Source organism: Triticum dicoccoides, chromosome 5B (assembly GCF_002162155.2).
Source record: "Triticum dicoccoides isolate Atlit2015 ecotype Zavitan chromosome 5B, WEW_v2.0, whole genome shotgun sequence".
Classification (NCBI taxonomy): domain Eukaryota; kingdom Viridiplantae; phylum Streptophyta; class Magnoliopsida; order Poales; family Poaceae; genus Triticum; species Triticum dicoccoides.
The window spans coordinates 306228299-306254659 of record NC_041389.1 but is presented as its reverse complement, the minus strand read 5'-3'; positions in this window follow the sequence as shown (position 1 = coordinate 306254659).

The following is a 26361-nucleotide window of genomic DNA, read 5'->3' as shown; positions in this document are numbered from 1 at the left end:
ACTGCGGCTGGCAGAGCCGCCCTTGTCAAGTCGGTGCTCATCTCGTTGGCAACTTCCACCATCACTGCTCTGGTGCCACCGGAGGCCATATTTGCTGCTTTTGAAAAAATTGAGAGAGCCTTCCTTCGGGCGGGATCGGACAAGTACATATGACATGGTAGCCTGAGTGATCCGCCTGGGGAAGGACGAATTCCTTGCCGCCTGCTCTGTTTCCTGCGCAGAATCGTCGTTGGGCTGTGGTCGCTTTTGAGAGTCAGTGTGTGACGGCGGATGATCAAAAACAGTTTTCCCTTTCTTGATACTCACGCTGATCAATTCACGGCACGGGTAGCTGGGGATATAACCTGAAAAAGGTCGGCCATCAGTTTCTTTCCAGTGTCAAATCTCGTGAGCCTGTAGGACTTTTTTTAGTTGGTCGCAGGACTTATTTTTGGCACGTACTACTGCATTTTTATGTATAAAATACTAATAAAGTGTTCTGTGAAAAAATACTAATAAAGTGCGTCAGTTAATTGATCGTGCATTGTAAACGAACTACTACCAGTATGGGTACGCACGCGCCGAATGATAATGAGCAGAAAATCGGAGCATCGTCGCACCTTTGGCGGCAGCCTACATCCACGTGGGTGCCTAGTGGCTCCTGGCCAGACGGGTGATTTGTTTAGGGAGCTTGGTGCAATTTGCTCACTGTCAAGCGTATACTATTCTCCCATCCATGTTTCATACTGTACTCTACATGGTGCGAGCAGCAGGCAGGAAGTTGGTTCTGATTAAGCTACAACAAGTGGCGCGTGGAAGAATAAGAAAATGCAATTGGCCGGCACTTTGATTGATTTGATTTGATTTGATTAAACAAAAGGAAATGATTGCATAGAGCAAGAGCAGGAGCGTCCTCGATGGTGGCGCGTGATTCGATTTGGGCGTGATCTCCGGCGGTGGGCAGGTCGGTGATCTAGTCGCGACATCCCATGAAGATGCAGGGTAACGTACGATATCAGGCAGGGTATCCCAAATGTTTCGGTCCATGCATGTACATACTTGCTGTCCATTCATAAAAGTAGGTAATCGAGGCAGCATCTTACGTACTATCAATTCACTAAACCGTGATTGTTCAACGAGAAAAAACCGCCACCCGAATGAGGCCTACTGGCCGTCGAGTGAGCGCAGACGCTGGTACCCGATCGCACGTTGACGGCGAAGGAAGACCGGGACTGGGAAGGCGATGGGCAGCGCCAGGACCTCGTCGACCGGCCTCCTCTCGTCTGCAGAAGCAGAACCGACGAGGACGCTTCGACCACTTTCCCGAGAAAAAGAAGGAAGAACACAAGTTATCAGGGGGCGGTACAAGTGTCTCTCTCGTCCTGTCACGCATGTGTAGATCTTCTGTGCGATATTTTGCATCGGCGGTCGAGCAAGAACAGTCGTCCAAACCCTTCTCCTTTTCTCAAGTCCTAGAAAAACCTAAGTTGGTGATGATGGTGTGTTTGTCATGTTTCACCAAGCCGTCAGATCTAAATCTGACGCATACAAAGCAAACTGTTGCAGTTTTGCAAAAAGATGACCTTATTTGTTTTCATATTTACAAACAACTCCTTGTCTCTCACAATCAACCTTATCTCTTCCCCACCACATCTAGAAGGCCATTGAACAATTTGGTGTGATGGCCGCTGTCGGCGCCGTCCATCCCCAATCTTGGTGTCCCATGCAATGCATGGGCATCTTGCTAGTCTATGCTCAATCATGGGTTCTGCGTTACTATGATACGTCACTACCAGGGCGACAGCTTACAACAAGGACCCAGTCAACTGAAAGACTGAGCTCCTCCGACGCAGCACTCGGGCTAGATGGCCCACCCGCAAGGACTGAGCAGACGGCCCTGGCCCAGTCAAGGTGGTGTGACAGCAACGGCTATCTTGTAGCGCACGGCAAATGAGTGAGGGGGTATGGATGAACACACTTGTAACGAGTTGGCATGCGTCTTCTTCCTCCCTTTGAACCCTAGATCCACTCCTTCTTTTGAGTGATCTTGTATCGGACCTGTAATACTGACTAGTGCGACGATGGTAGATGTCAAGATCGTGGCATTTGGTATTTAGAGCCAAATTTCTACCCCCCCCCCCCAATCCACTGTGATTTGGTTTGAAATCCTTGTAAATTCATGATCGGTGTGAGCTCACTCCGGTGAACTCGTGCAAAACACTCTTGGTGTACCGGCGCGGGGCTGAGTTGATTCAAATCGGTTACGATGGCGAGATCCAACAACCCAATGCTCACGACGAGGATGGGGACAGTGGAGATGTCGCTCCAGTAAATCCAGGCGATGTTGCCGGCAACGACCACCATCACCGAGGACAACGTCGTTGCGGCGACCAACAATTCAAAGCAGATCGACGCGCTGGTGGGTAAAGTGGATGAGATGTTGCAATCACAATCGTTGTTGCTCACGGAACATTGTCAGAACACCTCCACGGTAACACGTCTCCTTTCTGCGACCAACGGATCAACGGATCGGCCCTGACCATCTGGGCATGTCCGGACAGGGCGAATCATCTGAACATCGAGTGCTACGAGGAGAGTCTAGGTGCAGGAACACCATCCACACCAAGGTGAGTGCTACCTCTTGAGCTTGCGTTGGTTTTTTCCTTGAAGAGGAAAGTGTGATGCAGTAAAGTAGAGTAAGTATTTCCCTCAGCTTTTTAGAACCAAGGTATCAATCCACTAGGGGACAACACAACAAGCCACCGTATATCTGCACAAACAAACACCAACTTGCACCCAACGCGATAAAGGGGTTGTCAATCCCTTCACGGTTATTTGCAAAGTGAGATCTGATAGAGATGGATAAACGGCAAAGTAATATTTTTGGTATTTTTGATTTATAGAACGGGAAGTAAAAGATTGCAAAGGAAGTAAATAGGAAACTAAAATTGTAGATCGGAAATTTGTACGATGGAAAATAAAAGATTATATGATGGAAAGTAGACCCGGGGGCCATAGGTTTCACTAGAGGCTTCTCTCAAGATAGAAAATATTACGGTGGGTGAACAAATCACTGCTGAGCAATTGATAGAAAAAAGCAAGGTTATGACAATATCTAAGGCAATGATCATGAATATAGGCACCACGTCTGTATCAAGTAGACCGAAACGATTATGCATCTACTACTACTACTCCACACATCGACCGACTCTTGCCTACATCTAGAGTATTAAGTTCATAAGAACAGAGTAACGCATTAAGTAAGATGACATGATGTAGCGGGATAAACTCAAGCAATATGATGAAAACCCCATCTTGTTATCCTCGATGGCAACAATACAATACGTGTCGGTTCCCCTTCAGTCACCAGGATCGAGCACCACAAGATTGAACCCAAAGCTAAGTACTTCTCCTATTGCAAGAAAAACCAATCTAGTTGGCCAAACCAAATCGATAGTTGCTACGTCTTGAGCTTGCGTTGGTTTTCCTTGAAGAGGAAAGGGTGATGGAGCAAAGTAGCGTAAGTAGTTCCCTCAGTTTTTGAGAACCAAGGTATCAATCCAGTAGGAGGCTCCTCAAAAGTCCCACGCGCCTACACAAACAAACAAGAACCTCGCAACCAACACAATAAAGGGGTTGTCGATCCCTTCATGGCCACTTGCGAAAGTGAGATCTGGTAGAGATAATATGATAAGATAAATATTTTTGGTATTTTTATGATATAGATTGGAAAAGTAAAGATACAAATAAAAGTAGATGATAAACTTATATGATAAAATATAGACCCGGGGGCCATAGGTTTCACTAGTGGCTTCTCTCAAGATAGCATAAGTATTACGGTGGGTGAACAAATTACTGTCGAGCAATTGATAAAAAAGCGATGAGATTATCTAGGCATGATCATGTATATAGGCATCATGTCCGTGACAAGTAGACCGACTCCTACCTGCATCTACTATTATTACTCCACACATCGACCGCTATCCAGCATGCATCTAGAGTATTAAGTTCATAAGAATAGAGTAACACATTAAGAAAGATGACATGATGTAGAGGGATAAACTCATGCAATATGATATAAACCTCATCTTTTTATCCTCGATGGCAACAATACAATACGTGCCTTGTTGCCCCTGCTGTCACTGGGAAAGGACACCACAAGATTGAACCCAAAGCTAAGCACTTCTCCCATTGCAAGAAAGATCAATCTAGTAGGCCAAACCAAACTGATAATTCGAAGAGACTTGCAAAGATAACTTAATCACACATAAAAGAATTCAGAGGAGATTCAAATATTTCTCATAGATAAACTTGATCATGAACCCACAATTCATCGGATCTCGACAAACACACCGCAAAAAGAGTTACATCGAATAGATCTCCAAGAAGACCGAGGACATCTTTGTATTGAGATTCAAAGAGAGAGAAGAAGCCATCTAGCTAATAACTATGGACCCGAAGGTCTGTGGTAAACTACTCACAACTCATCGGAAGGGCCTTGGAGATGATGTAGAGGCCCTCCTTGGTCGATTCCCCCTCCGGCGGAGCGCCGACGAAGGCTCCAAGATGGGATCTCACGGATACAGAAGGTTGCGGCGGTGGAAATAGTTTTTCGTGATGCCCCTCGATGGTTTCAGGGTACGTGGGTATATATAGGAGGAAGAAGTAGGTAGGTGGACGCTCGAGGGGCCCACGAGGGTGGGGGATAGGCCTACCTGTAGGGGGCGCGCCGGGCACCCTCGTGGCCGCCTCCTCTGTTGCTTGACGTCCACTCCAAGTCCCCTGGATCACATTTGTTACAAAAAGATTGCTCCTGAAGGTTTCATCCCGTTTGGACTCCGTTTGATATTCCTTTTCTTCGAGACACTGAAATAGGCAAAAAAAACAACAATTTGGGTTGGGCCTCCGGTTTGTCGGTTAGTCCCAAAAATGATATAGAAGTGTAAAGTAAAGCCCATAAACATCCAAAACAGGTAATATAATAGCATGGAACAATCAAAAATTATAGATACATTGGAGACATATCAAGCATCCCCAAGCTTAATTCCTGCTCGTCCTCGAGTAGGTAAATGATAAAAATAGAATTTTTGATGTGAAATGCTACCTAGCATAATTCTTAATGTAATTTTCTTTATTGTGGCATGAATGTTCAGATCCAAATGATTCAAAATAAAAGTTCTTATTAACATAAGAAATAGTAATACTTCAAGCATACTAATCAAAGCAATCATGTCTTCTCAAAATAACATGCTAAAGAAAGTTCATCCCTACAAAATCATATAGTTAGGCTATGCTTCATTTTCATCACACAAAAATGCTCTCATCTTGCACACCCCCGATGACAAGCCAAGCAATTGTTTTGTACTTAAATAATCTCAAACTTTTTTCAACTTTCACGCAATACATGAGCGTGAGCCATGGATATAGCACTATGGGTGGAATAGAATATGATGATGGAGGTTGTGTGGAGAAGACAAAAAAGGAGAAAGTCTCATATCAACAAGGCTAATCAATGGGCTATGGAGATGTCCATCAATTGATGTCAACATGAGGAGTAGGGATTGCCATGCAACGGATGCACTAGAGCTATAAATGTATGAAAGCTCAACAAAAGAAACTAGTGGGTGTGCATCCAACTTGCTTGCTCACGAAGACCTAGGGCATTTTGAGGAAACCGATCGTAGGAATATACAAGCCAAGTTCTATAACGAAAAATTCCCACTAGTATATGAAAGTGATAACATAAAAGACTTTCTATATGAAGAACATGGTGCTACTTTGAAGCACAAGCGTGGAAAAGGATAGTAACCTTGCCCCCTTTTTATTTTCTTTTCTTTTTTCTTTTTTCTTTTTTCTTTTTTGGGCCTTTCTTTTTTTTGGCCTTTCTTTTTTTTCGTTGGCCTTTCTTTTTTTCTTTTTCTGGCCTTTTTTTATTTGGGGACAATGCTCTAATAATGATGATTATTACACTTCTATTTATTTACAACTCATGAATTACAACTCAAAACTATAACAAGATATGACTCTATATGAATGCCTCCAGTAGTGTACCGGGATGGGCAATGAATCAAGAGTGACATGTATGAAAATTTATGCATGGTGGCTTTGCCACAAATACGATGTCAACTACATGATCATGCAAGGCAATATGACAATGATGATGCGTGTCATGATGATGAACGGAACGGTGGAAAGTTACATGGCAATATATCTCGGAATGGCTATGAAAATTCCATAATAGGTAGGTATGGTGGCTGTTTTGAGGAAGATATAAGGATGTTTATGTGTGATAGAGTGTATCGTATCATGGGGTTTGAATGCACCGGCGAAGTTTGCACCAACTCTCAAGGTGAGAAAGGGCAATGCATGGTACCGAAGAGGCTAGCAATGATGGAAATGTAAGAGTGCGTATAATCCATGGACTCAACATTAGTCATAAAGAACGCATATACTTATTGAAAAAAATCTACAAGTCGTCAAAAACCAAGCACTACGCGCATGCTCCTAGGGGGATAGATTGGTAGGAAAATACCATCGCTCGTCCCCGACCGCCACTCATAAGGATGACAATCTAAGACCACCTCATGTTTCAAATTTGTTACACAACTTTTACCATACGTGCATGCTACGAGACTTGCCAACTTCAACACAAGCATTCTTTAGATTCACAATTACCCAACTAGCATGACTCTAATATCACCACCTCCATATCTCAAAACAATTATCAAGTATCAAATTGATCATAGCATCCAATTCACTTCCTATGATAGTTTTTATTATACCCAACTTGGATGCCCATCATTCTAGGACTAATCTTATAACCATAGCAAATACCATGCTATTCTAAGAGACTCTCAAAATAATATAAGTGAAGCATGAGAGATTAACAATTTCTACAAAATCAAGCCACCGCCGTGCTCTAAAAGATTTAAATGAAGCACTAGAGCAAATCTATCTACCTCAAAAGATATAAGTGAAGCACATAGAGTATTCTAATAAATTCAAATCAAGTGGGTTTCTCCCCAAAAGGTGTGTACAACAAGGATGATTGTGGTAAACTAAAAAGCAAAGACTAATATCATACAAGACGCTCCAAGCAAAACACATATCATGTGGCGAATAAAAATATAGCTCCAAATAAAGTTACCGATAGACGAAGACGAAAGAGGGGATGCCTTCCGGGGCATCCCCAAGCTTAGGCTTTTAGCTATCCTTGAATATCTTGGGGTGCCATGGGCATCCCCAAGCTTAGGCTCTTGCCACTCCTTATTCCATAATCCATCAAATCTTTACCCAAAACTTGAAAACTTCACAACACAAAACTCAACAGGAAATCTCATAAGCTCCGTTAGTGCAAGAAAAAAAAACCACCACATAAGGTACTGTAATTAACTTATTCTTTATTTATATTGTTGTTAAACCTACTGTATTCCAACTTCTCTATGGTTCATACCACTTAATACTAGCCATAGATGCATCAAAATAAGCAAACAACACACGAAAAACAGAGTCTGTCAAAAAACAGAACAGTCAGTAGCAATCTGTAACTCTCGAATTGTTGGGGAACGTAGCAGAAATTCAAAATTTTCGTATGAGTCACCAAGATCTATTATGGAGAAACTAGCAACGAGAGAGAGGGGAGTGCATCTACATACCCTTTTAGATCGCTAAGCGGAAGCGTTCAAGAGAACGGGGTTGAAGGAGTTGTACTCATCGTGATCCAAATCACCGGAGATCCTAGTGCCGAATGGACGGCACCTCCGCGTTCAACACACGTATAGCCCAGGGATGTCTCCTCCTTCTTGATCCATCAAGGGGATAGGAGAAGTTGAGGGAGAGCTCCGGTACCACGACGGTGTGGTGGTGGAGCTTGCAGTTCTCGGGCAGGGCTTCGCCAAGCACTACTACGGAGGAGGAGGTGTTGGGGAGGGAGAGGGCTGCGCCAGGGGCAAGGGTGAAGCTCCCATGCGCCTCCCCACTATATATAGGGGTGGAGGGGCTGGTTTCTTGCCCTCCAAGTCCATTGGGGCGTTGGCAAAGGTGGGAGGAAAGAAATCCCATCATTTCCTTCCCCACCGATTGTTATCCCCCCTTTTAGGGATCTTGATCTTATCCCTTCGGGATATGATCTTATTCCTTCTAAGGGGGGATCTTGGTGCGCCTTGACCAAGGGTGTGGGGCCTTGCCCCCACTACCCACGTTCATGTGGGTCCCCCCATGCTGGTGGGCCCCACTCCGGAACCTTCTAGAACCTTCCCGGTACAATACCGAAAAATCCCGAACATTTTCTGATGGCCAAAATAGGACTTCCCATATATAAATCTTTACCTCCGGACCATTCTGGAACTCCTCGTGACGTCCGGGATCTCATCCGGGACTCCGAACAACATTCGGTAACTGCACACCAATTCCCATAACAACTCTAGCATCACCGAACCTTAATGTGTAGACCCTACGGGTTCGGGAATCATGCAGACATGACCGAGACAGCTCTCTGGCCAATAACCAACAGCGGGTTCTGGATACCCATGTTGGCTCGCACATGTTCCACGATGATCTCATCGGATGAACCACGATGTCAAGGATTCAAGCAATCCCGTATACAATTGCCTTTGTCTAGCGGTATTGTACTTGCCCGAGATTCGATCGTGGTATGCCGATACCTTGTTCAATCTCGTTACTGGCAAGTCTATTTACTCGTTTCGTAACACATCATCCCGTGATCAACCCCTTGGTCACATTGTGCACATTATGATGATCAACCCCTTAATCCATCTGTACCCAACGGCCTTACGACCATCAAGTATTTCTTCCAAAGTCATGGATCCTTTCTCGGATTTTATGGCCTCGAGCCATTCGTCGGAATCCGGGCCCACCATCGCTTCTCCATAGCTCGTAGGTTCATTGTTGTCTAGCAACATGACCTCCAAGACAGGATTACCGTACCACTCCGGAGCAGTACGCGTCCTTGTTGTCCTACGAGGTTCGGTAGTGACTTGATCCGAAGTTTCATTATCACTATCATAAGCTTCTACTTCAATTGGTGTAGGTGCCACAAGAACAACTTCCTGTGCCCTGCTACACACTAGTTTAAGTGATGGTTCAATAACCTCATCAAGTCTCCACCATCCTTCCACTCAATTCTTTCGAGAGAAACTTTTCCTCGAGAAAGGACCCGTTTCTAGAAACAATTACTTTTGCTTTCGGATCTTAGATAGGAGGTATACCCAACTGTTTTTGGGTGTCCTATGAAGATGCATTTTATCCGCTTTGGGTTCGAGCTTATTAATCTGAAACTTTTCACATAAGCGTCGCAGCCCCAAATTTTTAAGAAACGACAACTTAGGTTTCTCCAAACCATAGTTCAAACAGTGTCGTCTCAAAGGAATTACGTGGTGCCCTATTTAAAGTGAATGCGGTTGTCTCTAATGCCTAACCCATGAACGATAGTGGTAATTCGATAAGAGACATCATGGTATGCCCCATATCCAATAGGGTGCATCTATGATGTTTGGACACACCATCACACTATGGTGTTCCAAGCGGTATTAGTTGTGAAACAATTTCCACAATGTCTTAATTTTGTACCAAACACGTAACTCAGATATTCATCTCTATGATCATATCATAGACATTATATCCTCTTATCACGACGATCTTCAACTTCACTCTGAAATTACTTGAACCTTTCAATAATTCAGACTTGTGTTTCATCAAGTAAATATCCTCAGCATCTACTCAAATCATCTGTGAAGTAAGAACACAACAATATCCACTGCGTGCCTTGACACTCATTGGACAACACACATCAAAATGTATTACTTCCAACAAGTTGCTCTCTTGTTCCATCTTACTGAAAAACGAGGCTTTTCAGTCATCTTGCCCATGTGGTATGATCTGCATGTCTCAAGTGATTTAGAATCAAGTGAGTCCAAACGATCCATCTGCATGGAGTTTCTTCATGCGTACATACCAATAGACATGGTTCGCATGTCTCAAACTTTTCAAAAAATGAGTGAGTCCAAAGATCCATCAAGATGGAGCTTCTTCATGCGTTTTATACCAATATGACTTACATGGCAGTGCCACAAGTAGGTGGTACTATCATTACTATCTTATATCTTTTGGCATGAACATGTGTATCGCTACGATCGAGATTCAATAAACCATTCATTTTAGGTGCAAGACCATTGAAGGTATTATTCAAATAAATAGAGTAACTATTATTCTCCTTAGATGAATGACCGTATTGTGATAGACATAATCCAATCATGTCTATGCTCAACGCAAACATCAAATAACAATTATTTAGGTTTATCACCAATCTCGATGGTAGAGGGAGTATGCGATGCTTGATCTCATCAAGCTTGGAAACACTTCCAACACATATCGTCATCTCACCTTTAGCTAGTCTCCGTTTATTCCACAACTTTTATTTCGAGTTACCAACACTTAGCAACCGAACCGGTATCTAATACCCTGGTGCTACTAGGAGTACAAGTAAAGTACACATTTAATATAATGTATATCCAATATACTTCTGTCAACCCTGCTAGCCTTCTCATCTACCAAGTATCTAGGGTAGTTATGCTTCAGTGACCGTTCCCTCATTACAGAAGCACTTAGTCTCGGGTTTGGGTTCAACCTTGGGTTTCTTCACTGGAGAAACAACTGATTTGCCGTTTCATGAAGTACCCCTTCTTGCCCTTGCCCTTCTTAAAACTAGTGGTTTCACTAACCATCAACAATTGATGCTCCTTCTTGATTTCTACATTCGCGGTGTCGAACATTGCGAATAGATCAAGGATCATTATATCTCTCCCTGTTATGTTATAGTTCATCACGAAGCTCTAGTAGCTTGGTGGCAATGTCTTTGGAGAAACATCACTATCTCATCTGGAAGATCAACTCCCACTCGATTCAAGTGATGGTTGTACTCAGACAATCTGAGCACAAGCTCAACGATTGAGCTTTTCTCCCTTAGTTTGCAGGCTAAGAAACTCGTCAGAGGTCTCATACCTCTTGAGTGGGCACGAGCCTGAAATCCCAATTTCAGCCCTTGGAACATCATATGTTCCACGACGTTTCAAAAAACGTCTTCGGCGCCACAATTCTAAACCGTTTAACATTACTGAACTATCATGTAGTCATCAAAACGTGTATGTCAGATGTTCGCAACATCCATAGACGACGTTCGAGGTTCAGCACACCGAGCGGTGCATTAAGGACATAAGCCTTCTGCGCAGCAATGAGGACAATCCTCAGTTTACGGACCCAGTCCGCATTATTGCTACAATCAACTTTCAACTATTTTTTCTCTAGGAACATATCTAAAACAGTAGAACTAAAACGCGAGCTACGACATAATTTGCAAAAACCTTTTGACTATGTCCAGGATAATTAAGTTCATCTAATTAACTCCCGCTCAGATAGACATCCCTCTAGTCATCTAAAGTGATACATGATCCGAGTCAACTAGGTCGTGTCTGATCATCACGTGAGACGGACTAGTCATCATCGGTGAACATCTTCATGTTGATCGTATCCACTATACGACTCATGGTCGACCTTTCGGCCTCTTGTGTTCCGAGGCCATGTCTGTACATGCTAGGCTCGTCAAGTCAACCTAAGTGTTTCGTGTGTGTAAATCTGGCTTACACCCGTTGTATGTGAATGTTAGAATCTATCAAACCCGATCATCACGTGGTGCTTTGAAACAACGAACTTTCGCGACGGTGCACAGTTAGGGGGAACACTTTCTTGAAATTATTATGAGGGGTCATCTTATTTACTACCGTCGTTCTAAGCAAATAAGATGCATAAACATGATAAACATCACATGCAATCAAAAAGTGACATGATATGGCCAATATCATTTTGCTCCTTCTGATCTCCATCTTCGGGGCTCCATGATCATCATCGTCACCGGCATGACACCATGATCTCCATCATCATGATCTCCATCATCGTGTCTCCATGAAGTTGTCTCGCCAACTATTACTTCTACTACTATGGCTAATGGTTTAGCAATGAAGTAAAGTAATTACATGGCGTTATTCAGTGACACGCAAGTCATACAATAAATAAAGACAACTCCTATGGCTCCTGCCGGTTTTCATACTCATCGACATGCAAGTTGTGATTCCTATTACAAGAACATGATCAATCTCATACATCACATATCATTCATCACATTCTTTTGGCCATATCACATCACATAGCATACCCTGCAAAAACAAGTTAGACATCATCTAATTGTTGTTTGCATGTTTTACGTGGCTGCTATGGGTTTCTAGCAAGAACGTTTCTTACCTACGCAAAAGCCACAACGTGATATGCCAATTGCTATTTACCCTTCATAAGGACCCTTTTCATCGAATCCGATCCGACTAAAGTGGGAGAGACTGGCACCCGCTAGCCACCTTATGCAACAAGTGCATGTCAGTCGGTGGAACCTGTCTCACGTAAGTGTACGTGTAAGGTCGGTCCGGGCCGCTTCATCCCACAATACCGTCGAAACAAGATAGGACTAGTAATGGTAAGCATATTGAACAAAATCAACGCTCACAACAACTTGTGTTCTACTCGTGCATAGAATCTACGCAATAGACCTAGCTCATGATGCCACTGTCGGGGAACGTAGCAGAAAATTCAAAATTTTCCTACGAGTCACCAAGATCTATCTATGGAGAAACTAGCAACGAGAGAGAGGGGAGTGCATCTACATACCCTTGTAGATCGCTAAGCGGAAGCGTTCAAGAGAACGGGGTTTTAGGAGTCGTACTCATCGTGATGCAAATCACCGGAGATCCTAGTGCCGAACGGACGGCACCTCCGCGTTCAACACACATATAGCCCGGGGACGTCTCCTCCTTCTTGATCCAGAAAGGGGAGAGTAGAAGTTGAGGGAGAGCTCCGGCAGCACGACGGCGTGGTGGTGGAGCTTGCAGTTCTCCGGCAGGGCTTTGCCAAGCACTATGGAGGAGGAGGAGGTGTTGCGGAGGGAGAGTGTTGCGCCAGGGGCAAGGGTGAAACTCCCATGCGCCTCCCCACTATATATAGGGGTGGAGGGGCTGGTTTCTTGCCCTCCAAGTCCATTGGGGCGTTGGCACAGGTGGGAGGAAACAAATCCCATCATTTCCTTCCCCACCGATTGTTATCCCCCATTTTTAGGGATCTTGATCTTATCCCTTCGGGATATGATCTTATTCCTTCTAAGGGGGGATCTTGGTGCGCCTTGACCAAGGGTGTGGTGACTTTCCCCCACTACCCACGTTCATGTGGGTCCCCCCATGCTGGCGGGCCCCACTCCGGAACCTTCTAGAACCTTCCCAGTACAATACCGAAAAATCCCGAACATTTTCCGGTGGCCAAAATAGGACTTCCCATATATAAATCTTTACCTCCGGACCATTCCGGAACTCCTCGTGGCGTCTGGGATCTCATCCGGGACTCGGAACAACATTCGGTAACTGCACACCAATTCCCATAACAACTCTAGCATCACCGAACATTAAGTGTGTAGACCCTACGGGTTCGGAAATCATGCAGACATGACCGAGACAGCTCTCTGGCCAATAACCAACAGCGGGATCTGGATACCCATGTTGGCTCCCACATGTTCCACGATGATCTCATCGGATGAACCACGATGTCAAGGATTCAAGCAATCCCGTATACAACTCCCTTTGTCTAGCGGTATTGTACTTGCCCGAGATTCGATCGTCGGTATGCCGATACCTTGTTCAATCTCGTTACCGACAAGTCTCTTTACTTGTTCCGTAACACATCATCCCGTGATCAACCCCTTGGTCACATTTTGCACATTATGATGATGTCCTACCTAGTGGGCCCAGAGATACCTTTCCGTCAACCGGAGTGACAAATGCCAGTCTCGATTCGTGCCAACCCAACAGACACTTTCGAAGATACCTGTAGTGCACCTTTATAGCCACCCAGTTACGTTGTGACGTTTGGTACACCCAAAGCATTCCTACGGTATCTGGGAGTTGCACAATCTCATGGTCTAAGGAAATGATACTTGACATTAGAAAAGCTTTAGCATACGAACTACACGATCTTTGTCCTAGGCTTAGGATTGGGTCTTGTCCATCACATCATTCTCCTAATGATGTGATCCCGTTATCAACGACATCCAATGTCCATGGTCAGGAAACCGTAACCATCTATTGATCAACGAGCTAGTCATCTAGAGGCTTACTAGGGACTTGGTGTTGTCTATGTACCCACACATGTATCTGAGTTTCCTATCAATACAATTATAGCATGGATAATAAACGATTATCATGAACAAGGAAATATAATAATAATAACTAATTTATTATTGCCTCTAGGGCATATTTCCAACACGAATACTTCTGGAACTTTAAAAATCCTACCAAAATAGGAAGTCATGGGTAATTTTTCTATTGTTCTACATCAAAAAGAATCAACGCAAAAGCACGTTTCTGTGAATTATTAAACTTATTTTTGTACGCGCAAAGTTTCTGTATTTCAGCAGAATCAAATTAACTATCACCATAGGTTATCCTATAGGTTCTACTTGGCACAAACACTAATTAAAACATGAAAACACATCTAAACAGAAGCTAGATTAAATATTTATTACTAAACAGAAGCAAAACAATAAAATAAAATAAAATTGGGTTGCCTCCTAACTAGCGCTATCGTTTAACGCCCCTAGCTAGGCATAAAAGCGAGGATAGATCTAAGTAGTGCCATCTTTGTCACCCAATTCATATGTAGCTCGCATGATAGATTCATAAGGTAATTTAACTTTCTTTCTTGGAAAGTGTTCCATGCCTTTCCTTAATGGAAACTGGAATCTAATATTCCCTTCCTTCATATCAATAATTGCACCAATCGTTCTAAGGAAAGGTCTACCAAGAATAATAGGACAAGAAAGATTGTAATCTATGTCAAGAACGATAAAATCTACGGGCACATAATTCCTATTTTCAACAATAAGAACATCATTGATCCTTCCCATAGGCTTCTTAATGGTCGAATCCGCAAGGTGCAAATTTAAAGAGCAATCATCAAAATCATGGAAACCTAGAATATCACATAAAGTTTTCGGAATCATGGAAACACTAGCACCCAAATCACACAAAGCATAACACTCATTATCTTTGATTTTAATATTTATAGTAGGTTCCCACTCATCATAAAGTTTTCTAGGTATAAAAACTTCCAAATTTAGTTTTTCCTCATAAGATTGCCTCAAGGCATCAACAATATGTTTGGTAAAAGCTTTATTTTTACTATAAGCATGAGGAGAATTCAACACGGATTGCAACAAGGAAATACAATCTATTAAAGAACAATTATCATAATTAAATTCCTTGAAATCCAAGATAGTGGGTTCAATGCTATTTAAAGTCTTGACCTCTGCAATCCCACTTTTACCAAATTTAGAATCAAGATCTAAAAACTCTGAATCATTGGGACGCCTTTTAACTAAAGTTGACTCATCTCCAGTCCCATCATTATTAAGATTCATATTGCAAAACAAATATTTAATAGGGGACACATCAATAACTTTTAGATCTTCATCATTATTTTCATGGAAACTAGAAGAACACGCCTTTACAAAGCAATCTTTCTTAGCACGCAATCTAGCGGTTCTTTCCTTGCACTCATCAATGGAAATTCTCATGGCTTTGAGAGACTCATTGATATCATGCTTAGGAGGAGTAGATCTAAGTTTCAAAGAATCAACATCAAGCGAAAGTCTATCAACGTTCCTAGACAAATCATCAACTTTAAGCAATTTTTCTTCAAGCAAAGCATTAAAATTCTTTTGAGAGATCATAAATTCTTTAACACTACTCTCAAAATCAGAGGGCAATTTATTATAATTACCATAAGAATTATTGTAGGAATTTCCATAATTATTAGAGGAATTACTAGGGAACGGTCTAGGATTAAAGTTTCCTCTATAAGCATTGTTACCAAAATTATTCCTACCAACGAAATTCACATCCATAGATTCATTATTATTCTCAATCAAAGTAGAAAAAGGCATATCATTGGGATCAATAGGAGCACTCTTACTAGCAAACAATTTCATAAGTTCATCCATCTTTCCACTCAAAACATTAATTTCTTCTATAGCATGCACTTTCTTACTAGTAGATCTTTCAGTGTGCCATTGAGAATAATTAGCCATAATGTTATCAAGGAGTCTAGTAGCTTCTCCTAAGGTGATTTCCATAAAATTGCCTCCCGCGGCCGAATCTAAAAGATTTCTAGAAGCAAAATTCAATCCGGCATAGTATGATCATCCATAAATCAAACCATGAGTAGGGCAATTGCGAATCATTAATTTCATTCTTTCCCAAGATTGGGCAACATGCACATGATCAAGTTGTTTAAAATTCATAATATCGTTCCTAAGAGAGATGATTTTAGTGGGAGGAAAATACTTAGAGATAAAAGCATCCTTGCACTTGTTCCATGAATCAATACTATTCTTAGGCAAAGACGAAAACCAAACTTTAGCACGATCTCTAAGTGAAAACGGAAATAATTTCAATTTAACAATATCATTATCTGTATCTTTCTTCTTTTGTATCTCACACAAATCAACAAAGTTGTTTAGATGGGTAGCGGCATCATCACTAGGAAGGCTGGAGAATTGATCTTTCGTAGCAAGATTAAGCAGAGCAACATTGATTTCACAAGACTCAATATCATTAAGAGGAACAACCAAAGTACTAAGGAAATCATTATTATTGGTATTAGAAAAGTCACACAATTTGGTATTATCTTGCGATCGCGACAAGCAATCCAACACACAAGCAAACAAAAAGGCAAGTGAAAGAGAGGGGAGATTGGGAAAGAGAGGGCGAATAAAACGGCAAGGGTGAAGTGGGGGAGAGGAAAACGAGAGGCAAATGCCAAATAATTTAATGCGAGGGAGATGAGTTTGTGATGGGTACTTGGTATGTCTTGACTTGAGCTAAGACCTCCCCGACAACGGAGGCAGAAATCCTTCTTGCTACATCTTGAGCCTGCGTTGGTTTTCCTTGAAGAGGAAAGGGTGATGCAGCAAAGTAGCGTAAGTATTTCCCTCAGTTTTTGAGAACCAAGGTATCAATCCAGTAGGAGGCTCCTCAAAAGTCCCACGCACCTACACAAACAAACAAGAACCTTGCAACCAACGCAATAAAGGGGTTGTCAATCCCTTCACGGCCACTTGCGAAAGTGAGATCTGATAGAGATAATACGATAAGATAAATATTTTTAGTATTTTTATGGTATAGATTGGAAAAGTAAAGATACAAACAAAAGTAGATGATAAACTTAGATGATAAAAGATAGACCCCGGGGCCATAGGTTTCACTAGTGGCTTCTCTCAAGATAGCATAAGTATTACGGTGAGTGAACAAATTACTGTCGAGCACTTGATAGAAAAGTGAATAATTATGAGATTATCTAGGCATGATCATGTATATAGGCATCACGTCCATGACAAGTAGACCGACTCCTGCCTGCCTCTACTACTATTACTCCAGACATCGACCGCTATCCAGCATGCATCTAGAGTATTAAGTTCATAAAGAATAGAGTAACACATTAAGAAAGATGACATGATGTAGAGGGATAAACTCATGCAATATGATATAAACCCCATATTTTTATCCTCGATGGCAACAATACAATACGTGTCTTGCTGCCCCTGCTGTCACTAGGAAAGGACACCGCAAGATTGAACCCAAAGCTAAGCACTTCTCCCATTACAAGAAAGATCAATCTAGTAGGCCAAACCAAACTGATAATTCGAAGAGACTTACAAAGATAACTTAATCACACATAAAATAATTTAGAGGAGATTCAAATATTTCACATAGATAAACTTGATCATAAACCCACAATTCATCAGATCTCGACAAACACACCGCCAAAAGAGTTACATAGAATAGATCTCCAAGAAGATCGAGGAGAACTTTGTATTGAGATTCAAAGAGAGAGAAGAATCCATCTAGCTAATAACTATGGACCCGAAGGTCTGTGGTAAACTACTCACAACTCATCAGAAGGGCCTTGGCGATGATGTAGAGGCCCTCCATGGTCGATTCCCCCTCCGGCGGAGCACTGATGAAGGCTCCAAGATGGGATCTCACGGATACAGAAGGTTGCGGCGGTGGAAATAGTTTTTCGTGGTGCACCTCGATGGTTTTAGGGTATGTGGGTATATATAGGAGGAAGAAGTAGGTTGGTGGATGCTCGAGGGGCCCACGAGGGTGGGGGGGCACGCCCACCTGTAGGGGGCGCACCGGGCACCCTCGTGGCCACCTCCTCTGTTGCTTGACGTCCAATCCAAGTCCCCTGGATCACGTTTGTTCCAAAAAGATCGCTCCCGAAGGTTTCATTCCATTTGGACTCCATTTGATATTTCTTTTCTTCGAAACACTGAAATAGGCAAAAAAAACAGCAATTTGGACTGGGCCTCCGGTTAGTAGGTTAGTCCCAAAAATGATATAAAAGTGTTAAGTAAAGCCCATAAACATCCAAAACGGGTAATATAATAGCATGGAACAATCAAAACTTATAGATACGTTGGAGACGTATCAATAGTTCAAAGAGACTTGCAAAGATATCAAATCATGCATAAAAGAATTCAGAGGAGATTGAAATGATATTCATAGATAAGCTGATCATAAATCCACAATTCATCGGATCTCGGCAAACACACTGCAAAAGAGTACTACATCGAATAGATCTCCAAGAACATCGAGGAGAACATTGTATTGAGAATCAAAGAGAGAGAATAAGCCATCTAGCTACTAGCTATGGACCCGTAGGTCTGTGGTAAACTACTCACGCTTCATCGGAGAGGCAATGGTGTTGATGTAGAAGCCCTCCATGATCGAATCCCCCTCCAGCGGGATGCCAGAAAAGGCCCCTAGATGGGATCTCACGGGTACAGAAGGTTGCGGCAGTGGAAAAGTGGTTTTGTGGCTCCCTTGAAAGGTTTTGGGATATTTGAGAATATATAGGCAGAAGAAATAGGTCGGTGGAGTCACGAGGGGCCCACAAGGGTGGGGGCGCGCCCTACCCACTCGGCGCGCCCTCCGACCTTGTGGCCGTCTCGTGGCTTTGCTGACGTGCACTCCAAGCCCTCTGGATGTCTTCTCAAGAAAAATCATCGCGAAAGTTTCATTCCGTTTGGACTCCGTTTGGTATTCCTTTTCTGCGAAACTCTAAAAGAAGGAAAAAACAGAAACTGACACTGGGCTCTAGGTTAAAAGGTTAGTCTCAAAAATCAAATAAAATAACATATTAATGCATATAAAACATCCAAAACAGATAATATAATAGCATGGAACAATCAAAAATTATAGATACGTTGGAGACGTATCAGGCATTCCCAAGCTTAATTCCTGCTCGTCCTCGAGTAGGTAAATGATAAAAACAGAATTTTTGATGTGGAATGCTACCTAACATATTTATCCATGTAATTCTCTTTATTGTGGCATTAATGTTCAGATCCGTAGGAGTCAAAACAGAAGTTTAATATCTACATAAAAACAATAATACTTCAAGCATACTAACAAAATAATTATGTCTTCTCAAAATAACATGGCCAAAGAAAGCTTATCCCTACAAAATCATATAGTCTGGCTATGCTCCATCTTCATCACACAAAATATTCAAATCATGCACAACCTCGATGACAAGCCAAGCAATTGTTTCATACTTTTGAAGTTCTCAAACTTTTTCAACTTTCACGCAATACATGAGCGTGAGCCATGGACATAGTACTATAGGTGGAATAGACGATGGTTGTGGAGAAGACAAAAAGAAGGAGATAGTATCACATCAACTAGGCGTATCAACAGGCTATGGAGATGCCCATCAATAGATATCAGTGTGAGTGAGTAGGGATTGCCATGCAACGGATGCACTAGAGCTATAAGTTATGAAAGCTCAAAAAGAAACTAAGTGGGTATGCATCCAACTCGCTTGCTCACGAAGACCTAGGGCAATTTTAGGAAGCCCATCATTGCAATATACAAGCCAAGTTCTATAATGAAAACTCCCACTAGTATATGAAAGTGATATCATAGGAGACTCTCTATCATGAAGATCATGGTGCTACTTTGAAGCACAAGTGTGGTAAAAGAATAGTAACGTTGCCCCTTCTCTCTTTTCTCTCGTCTTTTTTATTTGGGCCTTCTCTCATTTTTTGGCCTCTTTTTTTTCGTCTGGATTCACGTCCCGACTTGTGGGGGAATCATAGTCTCCATCATCCTTTGCTCACATGGGACAATGCTCTAATAATGAAGATCATCACACTTTTATTTACTTACAACTCGATACTTAGAACAAAATATGACTCTATGCGAATGCCTCCGACGGTGTACTGGGATGTGCAATGAATCAAGATTCAAGAGTGACATGTAAAAAATGATGAACGGTGGCTTTGCCACAAATACGATATCAACTACATGATCATGCAAAGCAATATGACACTGATGAAGCGTGTCGTGTAAATGGAACGGTGGAAAGTTACATGGATATATATCTTGGAATGGCTATGGAAATGCCATAGTAGGTAGGTATGGTGGGTGTTTTGAGGAAGGTATATGGATGGTTTATGGTACCGGCGAAAGTTGCGCGGTACAAGAGAGGCTAGCAATGGTGAAAAGGTGAGAGTGCGTATAATCCATGGACTCAACATTAGTCATAAAGAACTCTCATACTTATTGCAAAAATCTATTAGTTATTGAAAGAAAGTACTACGCGCATGCTCCTAGGGGGATAGATTGGTAGGAAAAGACCATCGCTCATCCCCGACCGCCACTCATAAGGAAGACAATCAATAAATAAATCATGCTCCGACTTCATACATAATGGTTCACCATACGTGCATGCTACAGGACTCACAAATTTTAACACAAGTATTTCTCATATTCACAACTACTCACTAGCATGACTTTAATATCACCATCTTCATATCTCACAACAATCATAAGGAATCAAACTTCTCATAGTATTCAATGCACTTTATATGAAAGTTTTTATTATATCCCTGTTGGATGCCTATCATATTAGGGCTAATTTTACAACCAAAGCAAATTACCATGCTGTTTAGAGAATCTCAAAATAATATTAGTGAAGTGTGAGAGTTTATCAATTTCTATAAAATAAAACTACCGCCGTGCTGTAAAAGATATAAGTGAAGTACTAGAGCAAATTTTCCTAGCTCAAAAGATATAAGTGAAGCACATAGAGTATTCTAATAAATCATGATTCATGCGTGTCTCTCTCAAAAGGTGTGAACAACAAGGATTATTGTGGCAAACTAAAAAGCAAAGACTCAAATCATACAAGACGCTCCAAGCAAAACACATATCATGTGGTGAATAAATATAGCCTCAAGTAAAGTTACTGATAGACGAAGACGAAAGAGGAGATGCCTTCCCGGGGCATCCCAAGCTTAGGCTCTTGATGTCCTTGAATATTACCTTGGGGTGACTTGGTCACCTGCAAGCTTAGGCTCTTGCCACTCCTTATTCCATAGTCCATCAAATCCTTGCCCAAAACTTGAAAACTTCACAACACAAAACTCAACAGAAAATCTCGTAAGCTCCGTTAGTATAAGAAAATAAATCACCACTTTTGGTACTGTTGTGAACTCATTCTTTATTTATATTGGTGTAATATCTACTGTATTTCAACTTTTCCATGGTTCATACCCCTCCCCCCATACTAGCCATAGATTCATCAAAATAAGCAAACAACACACGAAAAACAGAATCTGACAAAAACAGAACAGTTTGTAGCAATCTAGATATTCCGAATACTTATGTAACACCAAAAATCCTGAGAAATTAGGAAGTCCTAAGAAATTTGTTTGTTAATCTTCTTCAACAAGAATGAACTTAAAATCATGCTTCTGTGAATTATGAAAATTATTTCCGTGAGTGCAAAAGTTTCTGTTTTTCAGCAAGATCAAATCAACTATTATCGTAAGCCTCGCCTAGGAGCTTCGCCTAGGAGCCTCGCCGTCGTGCTCGGCACCCACCGCTGGCCACTCCGGCCGCAATCTCCACCTCGGCTCTCCTCGTCGCTGGCCACTCCGGCCTCGGCGACCACTTTCTCCTGTGTTTTCAGTTTCACCCCTCTCGATCAAGATCTCCCTGATTCTTTCATCTTCCCATGGCTCTCCCAAATCTCCAGTTTGATGCAGGGCTCAAATTTGTGGAGAAAGTTTGGCAGAAGTTCGGAGCACCTATCAATTACCTGGAAGGTAGGAACCTCAAGGAATTCTTCTTGGTTGCAGAATTCTCCAGATCCAAGATCAGGCTTAATGAAGATTCGGTGGGTCTCATCCTACAATCTTGTTTTGGAGGGCATGGATCACGTTTCAAGGTCAAATGCTGCCAGAATTGGACTTTTAAGTTCTCAGTTGCGTCTAAAGAGGTTTGATTATTCATCTTTCATGGAGGCAATGTCTCTAATCAGAACTTTAATCTTTCATTCTGGTTATGGGGAGGTGGAGGTCCGGACTATCTTCGCGAATTTGAGCTTTTCTGCCGTGAAAAAGATGAAGAATGGATTCAAGTTTTTAGGAAAAGGAAATCGAAATCCTATGCTCAAGTTGTTCAAACTCCCAGAATTTTCAATCCTGATCGTGCCCGGATCTCAGTTTTTGATCGCCTGCAATGTCCCGCTGATGGATCGCCGACAGTTACCTCTCCAGCTATAGTCGCTCCTTCAGCCGCAATTACTCGGCTTAATGGCCCGGTGAGATCAAGGGCGGGAGTTCAGGGTTTTGATTCAAATGGCAAAGGTATTCTTGGGCCACTTTCAACCTCTGGGTCGGGATCTAAATACTCTTTGGTGTGTGTGAGATGCCTCTTAGCAGGTCACTCTCATTCGGCCTGTAAGAATCGTATTTGTTGTTGGGCCTGCAAAGGCTGGGGCCATATTGGTGCCAACTACCCAAAAAAAGACGAGAGTGACGCTTCAAGAGCGCAACGCTTGCTTGATAGGCAACAGGTTACACAAATCTCCAATCCGCAGCAAATCCCGCCTTCACTCTACCTTACCAACCTTGACCTGGGACCACCTGTCATTCCCTCGGCGACGCTTCGAGCTCCAAACTCCTCTGCCTCTCGCTCCAATCGAGTCACTTCACCGCCACCTCCTCCGCCTCGCCCCAGAACCATAGACCTCGCTGCCATTCGCAACTCCGTCGCGGCGGCCATGGCAAATTTTCCCTTCGAGCCACCTCCTTTCCTCCCCTCTGGGCAACGCCCTATTCAAGTTGATGGAGGACTAGCAAGAGTGCGCGTGGTCTGTGGGCACATCCACAGAAAGAACTGTTGGAAATATGCCCTAGAGGCAATAATAAAAGGATTATTATTATATTTCCTTGTTCATGATAATTGTCTTTTATTCATGCTATAATTGTATTATCCGGAAATCGTAATACACGTGTGAATACTTAGACCACAACATGTCCCTAGTGAGCCTCTAGTTGACTAGCGCGTTGATCAACAGATAGTCATGGTTTCCTGACTATGGACATTGGATGTCATTGATAACGGGATCACATCATTAGGAGAATGATGTGATGGACAAGACCCAATCCTAAGCATAGCACAAAGATCGTGTAGTTCGTTTGCTAAAGCTTTTTCAATGTCAAGTATCTTTTCCTTAGACCATGAGATCATGTAACACCCGGATACCGTAGGAGTGCTTTGGGTGTACCAAACGTCGCAACGTAACTGGGTGACTATAAAGGTGCACTACATGTATCTCCGAAAGTGTTTGTTGGGTTGGCACGCATCAAGACTGGGATTTGTCACTCCGTATGACGGAGAGGTATCTCTGGGCCCACTCGGTAATGCATCATCATAATGAGCTCAAAGTGACCAAGTGTCTGGTCATGGGATCATGCATTACGGTACGAGTAAAGTGACTTTCCGGTAACGAGATTGAACGAGGTATTGGGATACCGACGATTGAATCTCGAGCAAGTAACGTACCGATTGACAAAGGGAATTGTATACGGGGTTGCTTAAATTCTCGACATCGTGGTTCATCCGATGAGATCATCGAGGAGCATGTGGGAGCCAACATGGGTATCTAGATCCCGCAGTTGGTTATTGACCGTAGAGCCGTCTCCGTCATGTCTGCATGTCTCCCGAACCCGTAGGGTCTACACACTTAAGGTTAGGTGACGCTAGGGTTGTATGAATATGAGTATGCAGCAAGTTGTTCGGAGTCCCGGATGAGAATCACGAGGAGTTCTAGAATGGTCCAGAGGTAAAGAATTATATATGGGAAGTCGAGTTTCGGCCATCGGGAAAGTTTCGGGGTCCACCGGTATTGTACCGGGACCACCGGAAGGGTCCCGGGGGTCCACCGGGTGGGGCCACCTATCCCGGAGGGCCCCATGGGCTGAAGTGGGAGGGGAACCAGCCCCTAGTGGGCTGGTGCGCCCCCCCTGGGCCCCCCCTCTGCGCCTAGGGTTGGGAACCCTAGGGGAGGGGGCGCCTTTACTTGCCTTGGGGGCATTCCACCCCCCTTGGCCGCCACCCCCCCTAGAGATCTCATCTCTAGGGCCGGCGCCCCCCCTGGGGTCCCTATATAAAGAGGGGGGGGGGTGTGGGAGGGCAGCTGCACCCAACACCCTGGCGCCTCCCTCCCCTCCTTGCTACACCTCCTCCTCCCGTAGTTGCTTGGCGAAGCCCTGCCGGAGCCCTTCTGCATCCACCACCACGCCGTCGTGCTGCTGGATCTTCATCAACCTCTCCTTCCCCCTAGCTGGATCAAGAAGGAGGAGACGTCACGCTGACCGTACGTGTGTTGAACGCAGAGGTGCCGTCCGTTCGGCGCTAGGATCTCCGGTGATTTGGATCACGACGAGAACGACTCCCTCAACCCCGTTCACTTGAACGCTTCTGCACATGATCTACAAGGGTATGCAGATGCATCTCTCTCTATCTTTTCTAGATGAACTCATAGATTGATCTTGGTGAACATAGGAAAAAAATTATTTTATGCAACGTTCCCCAACAGTGGCATCATGAGCTAGGTCTATGTGTAGTTCTCTATTACACGAGTAGAACACAAATCTGTTGTGGGCGTAGATCTTGTCAACTTGCTTGCCACTACTAGTCTTATTTCGCTTCAGCGGTATTGTGGGATGAAGCGGCCCGGACCGACCTTACACATACGCTTACGTGAGACAGGTTCCACCGACTGACATGCACAAGTTGCATAAGGTGGCTAGCGGGTGTCTGTCTCTCCCACTTTAGTTGGAGCGGATTCGATGAAAAGGGTCCTTATGAAGGGTAAATAGAAGTTGACAAAATCACGTTGTGGTTATTCGTAGGTAAGAAAACGTTCTTGCTTGCAGCCACGTAAAAGATGCAACAACAATTAGAGGACGTCTAACTTGTTTTTGCAGCAATTGCTATGTGATGTGATATGGCCAAAAGTTGTGATGAATGATGAATGATATATTGTGATGTATGAGATCATGTGCTTGTAATAGGAATCACGACTTGCATGTCGATGAGTATGACAACCGGCAGGATCCATAGGAGTTGTCTTAATTATTGTATGACCTGCGTGTCAATGATTTAACGCCATGTAATTACTTTACTTTATTGCTAAACCGTTAGCCATAGTAGTAGAAGTAATAGTTGGCGAGCAACTTCATGGAGACACGATGATGGAGATCATGATGATGGAGATCATGATGATGGAGATCATGGTGTCATGCCGATGACGAAGATGATCATGGAGCCCCGAAGATGGAGATCAAAGGAGCTATATGATATTGTCCATATCATGTCACTACTATATAATTGCATGTGATGTTTATTATGATTTATGCATCTTGTTTACTTAGAACGGCGGTAGTAAATAAGATTATCCCTTATAATAATTTCAAGAAAGTGTTCCCCCTAACTGTGCGCCGTTGCTAAAGTTCGTCGTTTCGAAGCACCACGTGATGATCGGGTGTGATAGATTCTTACGTTCACATACAACGGGTGTAAGACAGTTTTACACATGCAAAAACACTTAGGGTTAACTTGACGAGCCTAGCATGTACAGACATGGCCTCGGAACACAGTGTAGGACCTTGAAGTAAGTCTAGAGGGGGGGTGATTAGACTACTTGACCAATTAAAAACTTAACCTTTTCCCAATTTTAGAGTTTGGCAGATTTTAGCTATCTTAGGACAAGTCAAGCAATCATCACACAATTCAAGCAAGCATGCAAAGAGTATATAGGCAGCGGAAATTAAAGCATGCAACTTGAAAGAAAGTAAAGGGAAGGGTTTGGAGGATTCAAATGCAATTGGAGACACGGATGTTTTTGGCGTGGTTC